The 9921-nt window shown below is 37.7% G+C and overlaps 1 protein-coding gene across 3 annotated transcripts in view; it reads left to right on the top strand.

Annotated features, from left to right (window-relative positions):
• The window catches only part of LOC106471686 (ubiquitin-conjugating enzyme E2 H-like), a 27573-nt gene that overhangs the window by 4376 nt on the left and 13276 nt on the right, over window positions 1–9921 (top strand). For all 3 annotated transcript variants that reach the window (XM_022400293.1, XM_022400292.1, XM_022400291.1), the window contains exon 2: window positions 7547–8146. The gene's annotated coding sequence lies outside the window, so the exon portion shown is untranslated. The remainder of the gene's footprint in view (window positions 1–7546; window positions 8147–9921) is intronic.

Here is a 9921-nt window from a genome sequence, read left to right as displayed (position 1 = left end):
GTACTAGATCACCCCTATTGCTGACATTCATATCTTGTATGTGACTTCTAACAGGACTGAAGATTTCTGCATTAGGGTTTAGCAGCGGGGTCTGGATGGGGCTTTCTGTTGTCTTAGACTGATTAGGTCGATGGCTAATATATCTTCCTTGTTTAAAAGACAGTAAATCATTCTTTAATGTATTTAATTCGCTTTGAAATTTACTAATGTTTTCCATTTGTGTACTCTGGCTTTCTCTCAACTGTTCGAGACTTTCTTCTTGTTTATTTTCTTTCTCCTCCAGCCACTGCTATAGTCTCTTTTATTGTTCATTTTCTTTCTCCTCCAACAACTGCTGTAGTCTCTCTTCTTGTTTCTTTTTTTTTCTCCTCCAACCACTGCTGTAATCTCTCTTGTTTATTTTGCTGTTTGAGCTGCCATTGTTGCAGGTTTTCTTGCCACTGCTGTAATATTTCTTGTTTCTTTTCTTTTTCTTCCAACAACTGTTGTAATCTTTCTTCTTGTTACTTTTATTTTTCCTTCCAACAAGTGTTGTAATCTCTCTTCTTGTTTCTTTTCTTTTTCTTCCAACAACTGCTGTAATCTCTCATGTTTATTTTCTCATTCTTTTTGTTTCATTTCTTTTTCCTCCAACAGCTGCTGTAATCTCTCTTCTTGTTTCTTTTGCTGTTCTTGTATTGCTGCCATCAAATCTGCTAAGCTGTAGTTTGATTTGCCACTTCTCGTTTCCTTTTTTTTTCTTATCCCACTTCTGACACCAATTTGTTATGTCTCTGGTCGTTTGTTAATTTCCCGTATAATTCTTTCTGATGAAACTTTAGCAATACAAGTCATTACTTAAATAACACTAGTTTATTCTTTCTCAATATAACTTTGCAATACACTTAATTTCCACAGTCACTTTAACTTAACACACGCTATAATTCACAACGATTCACGCACTTACAGTCACTACCACACTTGTCTCAATTGTCCGTCTCTGTCTTTGCCTGTGTGCAATTATCTATGCTGTCACTTCTTGCCAGTCTTATATATATACAAAATAGAAGGCGTCTGGCAAACACTCGAGCCTTCATGAACCTTCTAGATACTCATTAGGTGTTACCAGCGTCACGTGACTTCCACTGTTGTAACACTGTTTTATTCCTTACCTATTTTTCAGCTTCATATTACCCTATCGAAACTCCTACAGGTAATGTTTACCTTACACCTCATTTCTTAGATGTTCCACTTACATTTAAGGATTTTCGTGGGATACCTCCACCTTCCCTCCATGGTATTTGCTATCTTCTGGTTTTTCTTTCCACACGTGGCTTCTTTGCTTTTGGGATATTCTAGGATGGAACACTGCTGTTTACCATCCACTGATCATAGGGATTTACAGTCCATTTTTTGGGTGACTCCTGTACATTTAACGTCACGTTCTGTGATGCTATATTCAATTATGTGTTGGTTGCTCTTTTGTTATATTCTGAGATATTGTCATCTTTATTCATTTTACATGTCCAGCACCTTCCCATCCTTCACATGGCCTACCTACGGGTTTTCACCATTCGTCGTGTATGCTTATGTTGATTGGAGTTCTGGATCAATCAGTCCCACCTCAATCGCTTCTTGGATCTTCCCCATTTTTATATGTGGTTTTGATCACATTTGGGTAAGCTATTTCTGCATGACTGAGAATGCCCATAGTACACATTCCTATTTTCCATTTCTCGGGATGTTATCTTGGTTTTTTCACCACGTGATTTGGTACTAGTTTCATGCCTTGCCCTTTGGACTTGATTTGGTTCGATACTTCTTTTTTTTGGGTGGTCTGCATTTTACCCGACTTCCACATTTTGGAAGAGTTTACCTACACCATTCATTGGATGTATAGCTTCCATTAGCTCCTTCTAAATGGGGTTAGTCTTAATGTACTCATTTACTCTTTCCACAGTCAGCTCAGGTACTTGGATTTTCCAGTTGGATAAGTTTTCTGCTACATGCATCACATTCTATCCCTTTGGGTGGGTGTATTTTAACCCCCCTCCCTCCATCGGGACTATCCATTCTCCTCCACGAATGCATTCGAAGGACTTTTCTGTTATCTGAGCCTTTACTTTGGGTTTCCTCTTAATTTTCATCCTCCCCTTTTCGTCTATATGCGTTGATAGCTGTGCATATGCCCCATGACGTCGGGTTTACCACGTCCTCCCCTTTTTCTAGATTGTTTCTATTCCCTGATACTTATCTCCAAAGGTGAGGGGCGTGATTTGCTCAGTAGGAGGCTTCAAGACAATGGTCTATAGATGAAAGGTCTTATTCCCTTCACACCTGGGCAGTTACACCAGTCCATGGTGTTTTAGTTCACTCTATTCCTCTTGTCCAGGTTTGACTAATCCTGTTTCACTTCGACTTTTTGACAGTGGTGACTTATATCAATCACCAAGGGTACCCTCATATTTGTTCCCATTGTTGTAAGCAGTGGATTTCCATTTTTGAACCCATACACTAGACATAAATCTCCTGGAGGGTCTGTGCCAGTTGCTTTGTACTCGTTGCTAAGTGACTTTCCAATCCCAACACCCTTTCTTCCTAGGATTAACCTCTCGATTCTCCTAATTTTTCGTTGCTCTCTCTCCTGTAAGGTACGACTCCACATGAAGTTTTTGAATATTTTATCACTTCCAAGCTACTTACCTCTTTTATTTTTGGTCTGGTTCATCATCCACTTCTCCTGGCTGTTAAGTTCAGACAGGTTTAAACCCAGTTTATAACATTAGTTTTTTTCATTCCATCAGTCATCTTCCCAAATTTTTGTTCATCAGTGTTACTCCAGTTCAGGTCTTTGTGACTGATCTTTTCTGGTCGGCACAGCTTTGATTTTCTTGGCTGTTTCGGCTCCATTTGTTTCTGTTGTTCTGGGTCAATTTTATTAACCTACATTTTAGTAGCCTATGTGGTATATTTCATTCACCTTTTTCATTTCTTACAATCTTCCACATTTCTTCTTGGTCCATTGCAGATTGCCTTGCCAGTCCAGTATCTGCTTTGGGTTGCTTCATTGTTTTCAATGTTTTCCCCATTGTATCCATTTCCTTACTCCACTACTTTGTGATTTTTTTCCCTTCCTCCCTGACCCATTAGGTTTGGATTATGATTTGATTGGCCTTTTCTTCCTTGTATCCTTTTTCCTGTCATCAGTTCCTGGTGTCTTTACTTGACTCACTATGTATGGTCCATCATGCCCTAGACGCTACACCTAGGGGCACATCCTTTTCATCTTACTCACTTGTTTTCTGGCATTGAGTTTAATAAATATTGTATGGTTTAGATCCCTATCCTGCCATAGTTCTTTCCCACAGGGATGTGCTCTTCCATCTTTTCATCCATTCATATGAAAAAAGGGTGAAGAGTATACCTGGTACAGAAGTGGTGTGGTCTTTTATGTATGATCTTCTAATAAGAGGATCTACTCTTTGGAGGTGTCCTATGGACACTTTCGAAGGATGCTTCTTTCTTTCCCTTGCACTGGTCACTCCAGCTTTTTAATGTGGGATTCTAGCTATTTATGTGAGAGGAAGCAATGTACCATATTGGAAGTAATAATTTTCCTGTACTGAAAATGTATTTCTAATAGGTACTCACCTCCCCCACACTTTCTCCCCACTGAAAAACAGTTCTTCCATTTTCTAACAAAACTCAAAGTGGTAGTTCGTTAGAATTGAATAGAGGGAGTCATATGCATCAAGAGAGTGTTGCACTCTAATTTGTGGAGGGTTTTTGCATGATGATTTGCATTTGAGGCACATTTGAAGCAGTCAATTCAAATATGGATGGGAGCTTCAAGGCTTGTGGCATGCAAAAACATTTGTAAGTACCTATCAGAAATACATTTTCAGTATAGGAAAATTATAACTTTGACTGCCGTGACTTTCCTGTCATTATCCTGTTCAATTAGCATCCTCCATGTTGAATTCAAAACACAAAGGTCAAGAGATAAAAGGATATTACCAGACTGTTCACAAAAGAACCTAAAAATATGTATTTCCAAGCTGATTATACAGTTGGACACAACTTGTGGAGTAGTTCTATGGAACCTACATTGCACCTCTAAAATGACAATTTTTTAAAAGACTTTGTAGAGGTTGGTAGTTATCTGTAGAGTGTATGCTTTCGGATCAGAACCTTTCTCTCCTCAATACTAGTTCTTCTACTTATTTTTATGCACCTAGTCAGTCTTTTACTGCCATTGATTTATCTATCTGCTTCCCTTCACTTTTCTTGGAGGGTTGACAGTGACCCATGGGACAGTGATCATTTTCCTATTTTTTTGAAGGAGATTGCCCATGGTCAATGCCACCCGACCCGAGTGCCACAGTACAAGTTGAACCAGGTCGACTGGCTCTCTCTCAGAACTTGATCCTTCTGTTGTAAGTCTTCTACCTATAAAACAATTGTGCTGAGGCAGTAGCTGATTGGTTCATTCAAGCAGCTGTTCATTCTATACCTCGTATCCTTGTCCATGATGGTCTCCAGCCTTCCAGCAGGCACGAAAGGCTCAGAAACAGGCCTGGGATATTTTTTGCAGGTATCCCACTCTTTCCGACCACATTACTTTCCAGTGGGCCCATGCCCATGCTCAGCAGATCAGATGTCAAAGCCAAAAGGAATCTTGGATTAAGTTTACAACCAGCATCTCTTCTACTACCAGTTCCAAAATCATATGGGATACAATTTGGAAGGTCAATGGCAGGTATATTTCCCATCCCCTTTCCATCTTGCTCTCCAATGGCCAGGAAGTTGCTGATGTACAGAACATCATCAGTACTCTCGGTGAGAGCTTTTATCGTCCATCCAGCACTTCTGTTTCTTCCCCAGCCTTCTTGGCCATCAAGTCTCGGGCAGAGGAATCACCTCTTTCCTTTCGGGGCGATCGTCTCCATGACTATAATTGCTCCCATACACTGGTGGATCTCAAACTTGCTCTTCATTGGTCTGGCAGAACATTTATTGGTCCTGATTATGTTCACCATGAGATGCTGCCCCATCTCTCTTGCTATTCTTTTGGTTGTTTTTAACTGGATCTGGCAGGAGAACATTTTTCCTGATGCTTGATGCCAGGCTGTTGTCCTCCCTTTCTCTAAGCCTGGGAAGAATCCTAAGATTCTTCTAATTATCATCCAATTGTCTTGACTAGCTGTCTCTGTAAGGTCTTAGGGAGGATGATTAATGCCCATCTTGTTTGGTTCCATAAATCAAACAACATTGAGAAGGCCTATGACACTACGTGGAGGTATGGCATTCCGAGTCCGTTTGGGTTTGACACTTTCCTGTTCTTTCACACAGGAACTTGGAGTCCCTCAGGGCTGTCTTGAGTGTCACATATTTCAGTATCAAGGTAAATGCTATCACTCACAATTTCCTCCTACTGTTGCTAATGGACTCTGTCGACGACTTCTACATCTCGTGTAGTTATTCGAACATGAGGTTTATTGAGTGGCAGTTTCAAAATGCTCTCAATTGCTTGTTGAAGTTGACCACAGCAAACGGTTTTACCTTTTCTTTTTCCAAACTGTTTGCATGCATTTTTTGCCACCAACGGGGCTACACTCTGATCCCGAGCTCCATCTCTGTGATGTTGTTCTTCCCATGGACCTTGAGGCAAAGTTCTTAGGGCCTATCCTTGACCATAAGCTTACTTTCATTCCTCACATGAGGCAGCTATATGTCAAGTGTACAAGGGCACTGAACATCCTTCATGTCCTCTCTTCCACCTCTTTGGGAGGGGATCGATGTTCTGTGCTCAAGATCTATTGTGCCCTTATTCGATCTAGACTGGACTTATGGTTCTGCCAGGACCTCAACCTTGAAGATGCCGGACCCCATTCACCATCTGGAGCTTTGGCTCTGCTTGGTAGCTTTCCACACTTCTCTAGTCCAGAGTTTGTACACCAAGTCCCACAAACCTCCTCTTCACCTCTGCCATTTGCAACTTTCTCTACAGTATGCTACCAAGCTTCAATCCTTATCACAGCATCCTACCTGGGATTTTGTCTTCCTTCCTCGGTGGGCTGTGCTCTTTCAGAACAGATGGTTTGCAATTCCAATCTTTGGCCTTCGTATCCAGGCACATCTAGCAGAATTGGGTCTAGCATTGGATAATGTTGCTGTCCCCAATGATCAGCCCATTTCACCATGGCTTATTACCATCCCCAAATGTGACCTTTCCTTGAGTCATTTGAAAAAGGTGGATACTCCTGATTGGAAGTACCATTTTCTCTTTGCTGAACATCTTTTGAACTATTCTTCTATTCCCATTTATACTGATGATTTGAAATCAGGTGATTCTGTGGGCTCTGCCATCGTTTGCTGTGGCTTGGTAGTTGCTCATAGGATCCCTTCTACATTTTCTATGTTCACTTCTGAGTTGTATACCATTTCTCTTGCCCAGGATCATGTAGAAACTATGCAATACAGCAATTGTACTATTTACACAGACTCTTAGCTCTCTACTGGCCTCGAAATTGCTCAACATTAGTTTTAATCCTGTTCTCATCAATATTCAACAATGACTGGCCCATTTTTCTCTATCTTCTATGTTGGTATTCGTTGGAACAAGCTCACTGACACTGCAGCTAAGTCTGTCTGCTCTGCTGCTGTCACAGCCGTGTGTATCCTGTATATGGACTATGGTCCTGTGTTGAAGGCTTGGCTTCATGCCAGTTGGCAGTCAACTTGGTGTGAGAAACATCATTACAAGCTTTTCCAGATCAAACCTTTTGTTCTTTAGCCATCTTGTTTCTGGAAGGAGGAAGACCTGGCTAGGCTATGCATTGGTCACAGTTTTTTTTAACCCATTGTTTTCTTTTATCTGGAACTAATCCACCAATGTGTGGCCTTTATGACACTGAAGTCACAATAGCCCACGTTTTACTTTTGTGCCATTGTTACAACTATGAGTGATGACACCATTTTAGATGCACCTTTTCTACAGGTTTACTCCTGACATTGGACAGTATCATTGACAATGGTGACACTGTCCAACCTAAATGTGCTTTTAACTTTTTATGAGCCATTGGGCTTTTTAATTCTGTTTGAGTCTTATGTTTTTAACTCTGTTTATTTTTACTTTTTTTACCGGTTGTTTGGCACAGAGAGCCTAGTTGCTTTGTGCTAGAAAATGCCAACCAACCAACTAACCTAGATCCAGGTCACCACACCAGATGATAACAGTAAGGAGTTCCTAGATCCTGGTTATGACACCAGACGATCACAGATTTCCTGGATTCTGGTCACAGGACCAGACATGGCAGAAAAGTCAGATTCCATCACTAAAACTGTGAGGCAATAAAAACATGGAGTCATGACAGCAAAGTTTTAGTTGTGTTATTGTTTTGTTATATATAAGCTAGAGAAATGTTTTAAATTACTTTGAGAAGTAACTAAGGGGTATTTTTAAGAGAATAGTAGATTATTTTAATCAAGTAAAGATTTTCATGACATTTGTTAAATTATTTAGTGCTTATAATTACTTTAAGTAACTGATTTTTCCTAATTACAGAAAGCAAGAGAGAGAGAGAGAGAGAGAGAAAGAGATGGATGGAGATTTGTACACATCTTGACTTTATGAGGTCAGAAAGATGAGACAGCAACAACAAAGGACAAAGGTTACTGACCATCGACACTAGCCTCAGAACAATACTCTTTCAATTTATTATTCAGTGAAGCATATGCAAGAAAATCAATTCTATAACAAAAGAAGAATATAACTAGAATGCAGCACTGGACAGAACCAGTGGAAACCATCGTTTATGAATGCCTTACTGCAGATGTAACATTTCATGCATAGTAACTGTACAACTGTTCAAACAAAACAAAAAATACCAAAATGTTTATTATATTATTAAGTTGTGTTAGTAGGAAATTACATTAGTATTTCATTGATTTAGCGATGACTTTACTTACTTGTTAACTTGTAGATGAGTTGAAATTCTTTCTGTATTGGTTTTACTGGTTTAAAGAACATTAGTTGTAATGTAAGTTGAATGTTATAAAGTGTGTTTTTAGCCTTGACATATTAACAGAATTGAGGGAAAGCATGAAGTAACAATCTTAGGAGGTCTGAATGAGTTCTGTGTAAAGTTCTATGGACCTAAAGGAAGTAAGTAATAACTAAATTAAGAAAATTTAGGTTATGTAATATTTCAATATGCTTTTAATTAATAAATTTATTTAAAGAAATTGTATGTTTAATAAATAAAACTCCTTTTTGTATGCACTATCATTATAAATATACTAAACCTTTAGATTGGACTTGCCAATAATTATAAGCAAATAAACAAAACTCTGGGATATTTGTAAATTTTGGCTTTTATTAATTAGTGGTAGTTTAGTGCTTCTCTTCTGGACAAACTTGATAATAATTCATTTTATTGCCACTAGGTTTTGGACTAATTCCTGGAGTCTTTGAAGAGTATGATAATAATTATCTTACTTATAACTAGCTTTTGACTCCTTTTTTTAGGCTTTAGATGGTCTTGTTACTATAAATATTAAGCCTGCTGTACATTCTTTTAGGGAGCTGCTCAAAACATTCATTATTTATAGAGAGAATAGATCATAAATTTCATCTAATTTTAAAATAATCTTGTGTCATGTATCTCAAATTGGATTTAACATTGTTTCCATTAAACGTTCATAAAACAAACTAACTATTTATGCTCTATGAAGAAAAAGGTTGATTAGCACAATTTCAATATCTACAAATCTTTCTCATGGCCATAGCTAGATCAATGATCTAGAATGTTGGATATACAAGACTGTTTAGTGTAAGAGCATTATTTAGTGATTTAATATTTATTTAGTTTTCATAACAAGTGTTAAAAATTAATTGTTTTAAAAGCAATAGTTGTGACAAGTTTTGCTACATAACTGTATGAGTCGTACGTTGTGTATTTAGTTTGATTGTTTTACAAGCCTTTGTTATATTGTTGACATGATCTTACTCGAACCTTCCAGAAGTTTTTCTCGTTATGTGTTGTTACTAGAGGGCTAGATATTTCTAGATTTTTTCTGTCTCGTGTTATAAATACCTGCAGATACAGAAGTCATAAAAATTTAAGTAAGTGAAAGTGAAGTTAATTGGGTGATTGTTAGTTTAGCCATAATGGTCAATATCTAACGTGAGTTTTGTAACAACAGAGATTACTAATAATAATTTTTCTTCTCAAGGGGTGTTCTAAAGTTATTGAACCCACCTGTATGGACTTTCACAAGAAAGAATTATTTAAAGCTTTAGATGCAACTGTGATAACCAACAATGTAAAGAATTTTTGTACATATGTTTGACTTATTTTGAATATATTATTTTAAAATAAATGGATTGTATGCTGTCTCTTTATTGTTCAAATTCATCACCACCAAGTCACAGACACCGACTGTAAAGAATTCAGCCTTCATAAAACTGACATATTGGCCAAGTATATATTGATATTATTATTAGGCTTGTTAGAATATTCATTTCAAATATATGATTTATAATTACACTTTACTACTTCAGCTTTCTAATCCTTTACCTAATTGACAGCTACATCTTCTTACAGCTCAGTATATCTTTAGATGTTTTTCTAATTAACAACTACAGTTTCTTCTGATAGTAATTAACAATTACAGTTTCTTCTTACAGCCAGTGATAGAAATGGGGGTACACACGTGTACATGCCATGTACCTAGTTCTCAGTTTGCATTTTTTCCACATTGGTTAAGTTTAATACCATTGAAGATGTTTATTAACCCTATCATCACTGGTCAAAGGCCATGTCATCGCATTTGTTGACTTACATTCAAAATTTTATTGAACTAATATTTAATGAATTTGTAATAAGTTTGGTATGAAATTATAGACTATAATTCAAATTTTAGTATTATACATTAGTT

The sequence above is a fragment of the Limulus polyphemus genome, unplaced genomic scaffold, assembly GCF_000517525.1.
Source record: "Limulus polyphemus unplaced genomic scaffold, Limulus_polyphemus-2.1.2 Scaffold4789, whole genome shotgun sequence".
Classification (NCBI taxonomy): Eukaryota; Metazoa; Arthropoda; class Merostomata; order Xiphosura; family Limulidae; genus Limulus; species Limulus polyphemus.
This window is presented reverse-complemented; position numbering and strand designations above follow the sequence as displayed.